Source organism: Polypterus senegalus, chromosome 14 (genome assembly GCF_016835505.1).
Source record: "Polypterus senegalus isolate Bchr_013 chromosome 14, ASM1683550v1, whole genome shotgun sequence".
Lineage (NCBI taxonomy): Eukaryota > Metazoa > Chordata > Cladistia > Polypteriformes > Polypteridae > Polypterus > Polypterus senegalus.
In genome coordinates, this window is record NC_053167.1 from 90,512,521 (window position 1) to 90,520,721 (window position 8,201).

An 8,201-nucleotide genomic window follows, 5' to 3' on the forward strand; every position below is an offset into this window, starting at 1 on the left:
GGAACTGAGAAACATAGTCAGAATTGAAAAGAAAATCATCAGCCAATCCATAAATATAAAATAACACAGGGCAAAAGATGAGGAAGTAGTAAAAAAATACATTAATGATGCAAGTTAAGCAAACAGCAAATCATACTCAAAGAACTCAAGAAAGGTGACTCAGCAGACAGTGTGGGCAGGAAAACTGAAGTTGAACTTAAAATTGTATTAACATAAGGTAATGACAGATATGTGAAATAGGGTTAGGTGAAGAGAAGAAGGCCTCACTTAAGAGCTATGAAGGATACAAACTGTATGTTGAAGCTCTGACCATAGTCAAAGGAAGAGCAAACATTTGTCTTAGGTTGTGACCATTGTATGACAGCTGCTGTCTCCAATCAAGTATTCAATTCACACAATTCCCAAGACTTCACTTGTTCACAACCACATCACACTTGGCAATGAATTACTCAGCTAACTACTTCAAACAGACAGTGTGATGCAGTAGCTAAAAGCACAGGATTTTAAACCACCAACTTCCTGGTTCAGTTCCTGATTTATTCTACTGGCGCTCCAGTTGAGGAAAAAAAAAACAAAAAAAAAAACATTATTAGTAGTTCTGCAGTGGGCTGACGCCCTGCCCAAGGTTTGTTTCCAGCCTTGCACCATGTGTTGGCTGCGATTGGCTCCAGCAGACCCCTGTGACCCTGTAGTTAGGATATAGCAGGTTGGATAATGGATGGACGGATTATTAGTAGTTTAATACCATTATTTTCATTTTTTGTAATTTAATTGCATTTATGTTTATATGTTTTTTGTCACATCATTGACATCATCTGAGTTTACGTAGCATGTGACCCTAGGGACGCTTTCCTGTTGCAGTGATGTTGCAATTAAATTAATTGGTACTGTGATGGTGAAAATCTTATTTAAAGAGCAAAGAGTTGTAGTTGATCTGAATTTTCAGTTTAATCGAAGGAAAGTCTTACCTTCTCATAGGAAAAAAATGCAAATTTCTAAGAATATCAGGTGTTGTCAAGTAAAGAAGAAGAAACAAGAGGACCAAAGAACAGCACAACATCCTTCAGAAAAGATTGGCTTCAGGCCCAATTACAAAAAGAAGATTTCAGAGGTGCAGAGGTCCATTCTCCTCAGTAACTGGTCCCACAATGGACACTGATTTCCCAGGATGACTTTGTTTAAATAAGGCCGAAACTAGAAATGGGCATGGCTTGGAATGTGAAGGAAGTGACCTCACTGATTTTCCGGCCAATGAGAGGGAATGCCCCAAGCACACTGAACTGGTAGAAGTTGGGTGAAGGGTTTTTTTCAGTAAAGCAGCAGCTCACCTTTTCCATGCTGTTGCCATGATGTGGTCAAACCCAGAGAAAGCAGTAAAAGAGCTAGGAGAGGAGGCAGCGAAAGCTACAGTAGCTTCTGGCTATAGCTTTGGAGGAGAGACAGTATTTGAGGAATGACACCACTGTACAGGCAGCTGCAGGGGGTGGCAGAGAGACATCCCCAAGGTGCCACTGCTCCCCCTCCGGGAGATGTACTAGAGCAGGTGCTGAAACATCTGTGACCAGCAGTCTCCAGTTGATGACCCTGCAACTGACCCAAAGCACCGGAGGTGTGTTAGCAGTCAGAAATGTCTAAGCAGGGAGGTTTCAGTTCCCTAATACAGTTTTGTGAAACTTGCACAAAAATTGGTTTTGTTGTCAATATCACATTTGCAAATCACAAAACTCACTAAAAAATTTTTTTTGGAAATTTTAAAAGTTTTTTGTGGGTAGAAAATAAGGAATATTGCCCCCTAAAGACTTCAGTTTTTTTTTTGTAGCTGCAGGTAACCACACTACACCAGTTAAATTAATTCTAGTCTATTTATTGCTCTCATTTACATCACCGCACCGCACATTGTTTAAAATGTGATATACTGCATATTTTCCACAAGAAGACACACCAAAATGTACCGTTGTGCATATTGCTGTATTTTCTCCAAATGAAAACACACTATATGGAAAGCCATTTGACCTCCTCTGTGATGAGAAGAGTTTTTTCTTAATTTATTGTGAGTTATCCTGCATGAATTTTTAAAAACTTCTATACGTATATAAATATATTGTCACAATAAGTACACAAAAGTCGAAAAAAGGTTTGGGGTAGCCACCCATATATTGTTCCTTGGCTGCAAAAGGGTGTAAGGTATGCCACTGATGTGGATAGATTTGAGTTCAATACGGAACTGATGGTATGGAGGTAAGATGATGGCTTTAAAGGCCAGAACAGGAAATGAGGTCATCTAGGGCGGAACCAGAAGGATCCTCCTCCATAGGCTTGCGACCCAGATGTGATGTCATCAAAAGCGCCAGAAACGGAAGGGTCTTCATTCATAGGTTCAACACCAAAAGTGATGTCATCGGGCCAAGAACCAGAAGTGACGTCATCAGGGTCAGGATTAATTTTTTGTAAACGGTCTGCAGGAAAGCAAGAAAAAGAGTTAGTGCACTCCGTCACCCCCTGGTTTGGTGTGGAATTACTTTTGTTGAGGCAAGAAACATTGTAAAAGTTCCTCAGAGTTTCCTTCGCTGTTAAAAGTTGTGTTAAAGTTTTGCTCTGTTTGTTCTGTTGTGTTTTTCGATTGCCCTCAATAAAAAATGGCCAACTCGAAAAAGCGACAGCAGTTCACCTCAGAAAAACAGCTTGAGGTTTTTGTGGCCCTTGATTAGGGTTTATAGAAAAAAGAAGTTACCAGCAAATTTGGAATTTTACTGTCAACACTCTCAACTTTCTTGAAACACCACCCAAAAATCGAGGAGAACTCTAAGGAAGCAAACCTTGGGTCCCAGCGCAAACCTATGTAAACTGCAGCGTTTGAAGATGTTGAAAGAGGAGTTTTTATGTGGTTCCAAGATACTCGTGCAAGGAACATTTCGATTACTGGGCCACTCATCCAGGAGAAAGTGAAATCAATGGCTACTGCCCTGGGCATGAAGACTTTACTGCCAGTTGAGGATGGCTGATTCGCTTTCGAGATCGCTTTGGGATCACAACAAAAGCAATCTGTTGTGAAGAGTCAACAGTTCTACTTGAGACAGTAAAGGAATGGAGATCCAGTAAAGTTAAAAAATTGATTGCTCTCTACAGTTCTAACAATGTTTTTAATGCTGACGAGACAGGGATGTTCTATAAGCTGCTACCACATAGCACCTTGGCTGCCAGGTATGATCCCTGTCGTGGAGGCAAAAAATCGAAGCAAAGGCTTATGGCTCTCTTTTGTTGTAATGCCTCGGGGACAGAAAAGTTTTGGCCACTTATCATTGGGAAGTCGGCGAAGCCATGTTGTTTTAAAAATGTGACGTTTCTCCCCTGTGAATATAATGCCAACAAGCGCACTTGGATGACTACCCCAGTCTTTGGAGAATGGCTTAAACAGGTTGACAAGGACATGAAAAAGAAGAATCGGAAAATCCTGCTGGTCACTGATAACTGTCCAGCCCACAAGGTCATTCCTAGCTTGGAAAATGTATGCATAGAGTGCCTACCACCAAACTGCACAGCCGTTCTTCAATCTCTGGATTTAGGCATCATTCAAAATTTGTGAAAGTATATTCCAGGAAGATGCTTTTGCATAAAATGCTTGGAAACATTGCTTGCTAAAAAAGTGAGCCTTAAGTTAACGTGAAGGAAGCCATAGAAATGATCGCTAGTGCCTGGTCGTGTGTCACGAAGGACATAATTGTGAAGTGCTGGAAAAAGAGTGGCATAATTAAGATGGCTTTCAACCCAGGTGGCGGTGAAGACGAGGAAGATCCTGTGGAAGACGTATCAATTCGTGAGCTGTGGGCTACTACTGCAAGGAGGTCATCTGGAATCCCTGCAGAGCTCAATTTCAATGACTTCGTCACCGCTGATGACCAGGTACTTGACACGAGTGAGATGATTGATAAAGAAATTTTGAATAGTGTGACCAACATTGAAGCTCCAGAAGCGAGTGATAGTTATAGTGATGAAAAAGAAGATATACCTGTAGTTACCAAGGAGAAAACAAGTGCTGGTGAAGCTTTGGCTGCTTTTGAGTGCGTCAAAAATTTTCTGACATGTTTAGACGTGGCAAATGATGACATTTATGATGCCTTGAAACGAGTAGAAGACGCACTGCTAACGTCAGTAACTAAACGTTTTGTACAGACAAAAGTAAAAGACTATTTAAAGAAGTAAATAAAGGTCTGTTTCATTTTATGTTCATAAAAAAAAATACTGTAATGTAAACAGAATTCCATTATAACGAATGTTTAAGTACAACAACAAGTTCCTCCAGATTCGTTGTAGTAAGATTTTACCTGTATATGTAAAATTTTTATTTACGAAGTTTAGGACTCAAGGAATGAGACTATTACATTAGTTTCTGATTTCATCAGTAGTTCATAATATTTACTGTTATGCCATGATACCATATTTGTTTCACTATCAGCATTGGGTGTCTCCTAGATAATCTGTCCCAGAATATCCTGGAATGTGCAATGCCTCTTACATCATCAGAGCAAAATGAATTCTATTCTGTTTATTTGTCTTATTCCCATCACCATACTGTTTTGTTTAAAATGTGATATGCTGCACATTTTTCACAGGTTAAAAGGTTGCCACTGTCATATCATCACAATCCAAGACTTGATTAGCATGCAAATTAAAATTCTAATTGTTGTCTTTCTTGTTTAAAAAAAATTAAGTTCTGTTTTAAACTCCCGAGTTCTGGTGAGCGATTCTATTTTTGATGACATATTAGTTTGGCTTTCAATTTTCACTTTAGCTTATTTCAGATTATGTTCATCTCCTAGCCTTCATCATTAAAAATACTCCCTCTCACTACAAGATAGTATACTAACCTCCCTCCCTGCCATTACCTAGCAACAACCCTTTCCTGTTTCTTGATTCATACAGATGAGAGTTCACAAACGGCAATGTCTGTGGAGCTTTGACTTTCATTTCTCTCATTTCTTAAAATTGGAAAAGTAGGCATCCTCTTACCAGTACAAACACAACACACATCTGATGGCTCAATAAGATGGATAAACATGACAGGAAATGAGTCTGGTGATTTTTTTTCCCACTCAAGAGCTAATATAAAAAATAAATCCTAAAATGACAGGCAGACACATGCAGAATTAGAGCATGACAACACGTCCAGACACAAAATAAACACCTTTTTTCCACTAGAAAATTCCATGTATGTGTTTTGCAAATTTTGCATGACGCAAAACACTGAGTTTTGTTGTAAATTCAATGTAAGAGCCAATCTTAGGAAGCTAATGCTTTAAGTTAAACTTATATTAATTTGAATAGAATATAATTCTCTTTCATAGCCATAGACAATGGTATAATCTATATCCTCTGTAAGTTAATATGAGGTAGAACTTTCTTGCTATGTCTGAGATATAGTGTGTTAATTGAGTCAGTTGTTGTTTAGAATAGGTCTCAGTGATAGCAGGGACTGAAAGGCACATTTACAGTATGAAAATGGGATGAGCATACAGTTTTAGAAATGGTTCAGCTCTATAAGCAAATGTAAAGAAATGAAACAAGATACAGTATATAAGCTTTAAATAGAATTTGTCTTAAATCAATTTTCTCTATTTTTGTGTGAACCGTTTGACTTTGAATTTTTACTAAAGTTCTTAAAACAAAGATACTTTGTCTGTGGAATCATTTCAACGTGCCAAGCTTTTGCCAGAATCCCATGAAGCATATTGAAGCTGTAGAACTTTGGTAATTTTGGATAAAGGCAGCTATGTTCAATTTTGTATGAATTTATTTACTCATCATTACTTGTATTTAATTATGTGACTTAAACTTTAGTTCAGTACTAATAATATTAAGGTAAAATAGTTACAGATTTAAGTGTGCCAACTTTTCTAATGATCCTGACTATTCCCACATGCAACCACTGCCAAAATACTTTTTTTAACTCTGACTTTCATGCTGTCTCATCATGCACGAAAGGCTACAACAGTGTATACACACAAAAAAAAATCTGATTTATAAAACCATATGTAAGCCACATGCCATGCCAAATTCCTTTATAAATCTCAAATCAACTTGTAACTATGCAGGCACTTTTAGTCACTCTCCACACTGCCTGTAATATGGCATAAAAATGCCATTTTGGAATATTCACAATCTAATCACTGCATACATTTGCCCATGTTCCTGAGTGATCTCTTTTAATTCAAACCAGAGATTAAAAAAAATGCAGAAAACCAAACTTAAGTGGATGTACATTTGACATATTACTAACTGAGCTGGATATTCACAAAAAAAAATTCATTTTGTTGCAGGAGTAACAAAGAAAACAAATAAAAACACAAGAGTAGCAGCAGCTGATTGGAGTGAGCAATAAAAAAAGGCCATCATGTGCCGCCCAGACCACTGTCAGTACACAATGTGAAGTGATGCAAGCTGTATGTGGAGAATTGCAAAATATTAACAAAAATATTTACTGAACTTTAAAAAAATAATAAAATCATTTTGCCACACAAAAGTTAATGTTGTAATACTAGTTTCTTTACATTCAACATACAACATCCAGACATCTTGGATTTGCTATTGCGTTGATGTCCTGAGGCCATTCATGTGTCTGTGCTATGCTGTGCAGAATTCACATGCAATCACAGTGTAGCAAATCTCTGTGGGGCTGTACAGCAGTGTGCTCTCCCTCAAGTTTATACACCACCACTTTTCCTTTAATGAACCAACGGTCCGCTCTATCACTGATCTTGTGAGGGAGAGCCGATGTACCTATTACCACCTGAAAGAAAGATAAAACAAGTTGTCCATATTGAAGTAAACTTAATTGCAATTCTGTGAAATGGCGTTAAATACCAAGAAGTCAACCATCACACAAAACTTGACAATGAAGTTTGTTACTCACACCACTATTTGATAAAATAAATGAGTTATGGGTTGAGCCATGCAATGACATAAGTCAGATATATTTGAGCATCACATATTAGTTGTATATTAATTGAATGAAATTGATTTGTGTTTACAAAAGGAAATTCATTCTGTGATGATGCCTTTATTTCAACATGTGAATTGCATCAACTACATTATGAAAACCAGTAATTGCTTCAAATTGCCTTTTGATCTCGGCTTACTCACTCTAATGGTAAGGATACTGTATGTATGGAGGTAGCATCTTAATTAGACCATGATATAAAAATGGCATGTCACGGCTCACAGGTAACACTGAGATTCTTGACCGCTCTGACAGTTCACACTGAAAAGTGCCTGTGGTTGTTAAAACTTGTAGCGGAACAGGAACTGTGTGATTTCTCCATGATGGTCTCTGTAATGCAAGCTCCAATTCATCACACAACTCCAAGAGGAACTTTAAATCTGCTTTACGCCAGTCAAAATCCTGAGCCAAAAAACTGCAATTCCTGAAAGCTTAGCCTATCATTGACAATATCCTCCAAAAGAACTAACGCTGCCTTTGCCAGTTATGTCGGACAACACACAGCAATGCCCTTTCTATAGACAAAAGCAATTAACATTAAGTATATGCATTACGCATTATCATCAACACTGAATACAGCTCTGTTCCTACACTACCTGTGAATTAATTCGTTTAAGAACATCGAAATGTCACAGACGCGTCATTGAAATGTGCAATGAAACGAGATTTCAGTTCATTTCATTGTCCTCTCACCTTTAGGTTGGCCTGGTTAATCCACTTCAAGTTTGTGTTTAATGAATCCCGACTTTTGAATAAAAAATGGCTTATACACGTTTCCAATTGTAAGCACATTTTATGTATTTTTGCTCAAGACCTGTGTTTGCAGAATTCTTAGCTGATTACGAAATTTTGAATGGCTGGATTAGGTCTGCATGTAGGCATCATTGCTGAAGAATAAGCAGGTTTAATTTCCTTAACGCGCCACAGTAGGACATGCCCTTCATTACTAGAATGCTTTTATATTCTTTTTATTATCCTGGTACGCACACTGCATTTCACATGCTTGATCATTATGTCCCTGATTTAAAATATTGTACAGTATATTGATCAGTTTGTATAATAGTGCATTATAATGTTATGCACAATGTTGTCTATAACAGTATGATTAACATCGGCATGCTGGCAAGAAATGTAACAAGTGACTTTAAATTAGAAATGGGCTCATGTCCTTAATACTGGCTGAGATTCTGCCTTGTGCTAATCGATG

At 37.8% G+C, this 8,201-nt stretch overlaps 1 pseudogene; it reads left to right on the forward strand.

Moving 5' to 3' along the window:
• The first annotated feature begins 2,636 nt into the window (after positions 1-2,636).
• LOC120514331 lies at positions 2,637-4,200 on the forward strand (annotated as a pseudogene).
• Positions 4,201-8,201: the final 4,001 nt, after the last annotated feature.